General features: G+C 35.8%; 1 pseudogene; it reads right to left on the bottom strand.

Annotated features, from left to right (window-relative positions):
• Window positions 1–2029: 2029 nt before the first annotated feature.
• On the bottom strand, window positions 2030–2129 carry LOC128289842 (small nucleolar RNA R71; annotated as a pseudogene).
• Window positions 2130–2551: the final 422 nt, after the last annotated feature.

Below are 2551 nucleotides of genomic sequence, written 5' to 3'. Positions count from 1 at the left end.
GATGCGTTTTTGGATGATTTATTATATGAATTAGTGAATTTGATGCTCCTAATCTTTTAAAATCATGTTTCTATACTTAGGTTAGCATAGGGGAGCGAAAGGAGTTAAAAATGAGTCAAAATCAGACAAAAAGAGTTGTTTCCAGGATTCACACGACCTGCGCATTTCCACACAGGCTGGCCACACGCCCATGTGTCAGTCCGTGTCGATTTCGCACCTTGTTTCCCTGTTACACAAAAAAACCCAATTTTTAAGGTTTCTGAGCATTCTAAAGTCTATAAATACACACTAGAAGAGGACCTAAAAGGGCATGCAGAGTAGAACATAGGAATTACTCGAAGAACGCCAACGGATTCAGCTCGAAAGTAAGATCTCCTTCAAGACTGAAGATCTCCCTCCAATTTCTCTCGAATTTTTTGGGTTTCTTTATGTTTTGTTGTTTTCCTATTTTTGAGATGTTTTCCTATTACATCATGACTAAACTCCCTAAATACCTAGGGAGGATGAAACCTACAATGGATCTTATTATTTAATTATCTGAATTACATGATAAATACTTGTTCTTGTTCTTAATTATGTGTTCCTAATTCTTGCCTTAATATTTTCAGGATATTAATCCAAGTTTCTTATGCTTATTCAGTGGAGCAAAAATCCCTATTTAAGAGTAGATCTAGCATAATTAAGTGGAGTTGCATGCAATCCTAGAGATAGGATGGCATAAATCTCCCGGATTAGAGTCAAACCTAAGAGGGGAATCCATAGATTGAGTTAATACGACGATAGGGGTTTTAATTAGAAAGAGTTTTCAATTAATCAACCTAGAGTCAGTTGTTCTTAGTTTCGAAAGAGATATTAACATAATTTAGGGATTTCTACGAATCAAGACAAGTGAATAAATCGTTTGATTCAGAGTCAGAATGAGAAGTGAAGTCTAGGTGGATTCTTTCCTGGGTATTGTCCTCCTTATAAGTTTTCTTCAAGTATTTTTCCCAATTCACTCTCTGTCGCGTTCATAATTAATTAGTTTAATTTTAGATTAAAACAAATTCTTTTTATTTTAGGCTAAATAATAGAAAGATAGTTAATACTAGTACTTTTAGTCCTTGTGGACACGATATTCTGGAGTCACCATAGCTATACTACCATTCGATAGGTGCACTTGCCTTAGTCATGATCGTAGTCTAGTTTAGTGATTCATAAAATGATCCTCAAGTTTTTGGCGCCATTGCAAGGGACTAAGATATTAGAAACGCTTGATTTTTATTAATTTAGTCATTTTTATTCTATTGCATTTTATTTTTGTTTTAATTTTATTTTATTTTTTTATTACTAATTTTTCTTTTATTTGCTTCTGGCAGGTTCCTTTAGTTTATGACTAGAAGAACCTCATCAGGACCTCTAGTATTCGACAGTGAGATCGAAAGTACAGCTCGCAGAAACCGTAGAGAAGCGAGGCAAAGTCAACAAAGTACAATAGAAGAGCAAGAGGATATTATTATTAATACTGAGGAGATGATAGAAAATCATAATAATCGATTACCTCCCGTGGGTTGTAAATCTGTAAATTAATCCTCGCTCCTTGTACTATGTACGATTATGCCAAGCCCAATTTAACTGGGGCTGAATCGAGTATTGTTAGACCTGCTGTTGCTAAAAATAATTTTAAATTGAAACCTAACACTATTCAAATGATTGAACAGTTTGTTCAGTTTGATGGTTTGCAGGACGAAGACCCAAATACTCATTTGGCTAATTTCCTAGAATTCTGTACACTTTCAAGATAAATGATGTTTCTGATGATGCCATTCACCTACGGTTATTCCTCTTCTCATTAAGAAATAAGGTTAAGCAGTGGTTGAACTCCCTAAATGATGTTTCTGATGATGCCATTCACCTACGGTTATTCCTCTTCTCATTGAGAAATAAGGCTAAGCAGTGGTTGAACTCCCTACCACGAGGTTCTAGCGCTACTTGGGATCAAATGACCAGGAAGTTTTTGCTGAAGTACTTTCCAACGGCTAAAATAGCCAAATTGAGGAATGATATCTCTTCCTTTGTACAAATGGATTTTTATATGATGCATGAGAGAGGTATAAGGATTTATTGAGAAGGTGCCCTCACCATGGGTTACCTCTATGGCTACAGGTTCAAACTTTTTACAACAATTTGAACCTTTTAACTAGGCAATTGATAGATGCATCCGCCGGTGGGACTTTGAACAACAAAACACCTGAAGAGGCTTATGAGTTCATAGAGGAGATGTCACTGAATAACTATCAGTGGCAAGTCATAAGGATAAAGCCTAATAAAGCAGCCAGTGTTTTCAACCTCCATGCGGTCACCATGTTATCAAACCAGGTAGAGCTCTTCAATAAAAAGATTAATGGTTTATGTGTTTCTACGCAGGTACATCTGGTAATGTACTGCAATGCGAATGGAGGAGGAATTAACAACATAGAATATCCATCCTATAACCCTAGCACAGAGAACAAACAGATCCACTATATAGGTAATAATTCTAGACCTCAGAATAATCCATATAGTAACACTT

This window comes from Gossypium arboreum, chromosome 2, assembly GCF_025698485.1.
Source record: "Gossypium arboreum isolate Shixiya-1 chromosome 2, ASM2569848v2, whole genome shotgun sequence".
Taxonomy (NCBI): Eukaryota; Viridiplantae; Streptophyta; class Magnoliopsida; order Malvales; family Malvaceae; genus Gossypium; species Gossypium arboreum.
This window is presented reverse-complemented; position numbering and strand designations above follow the sequence as displayed.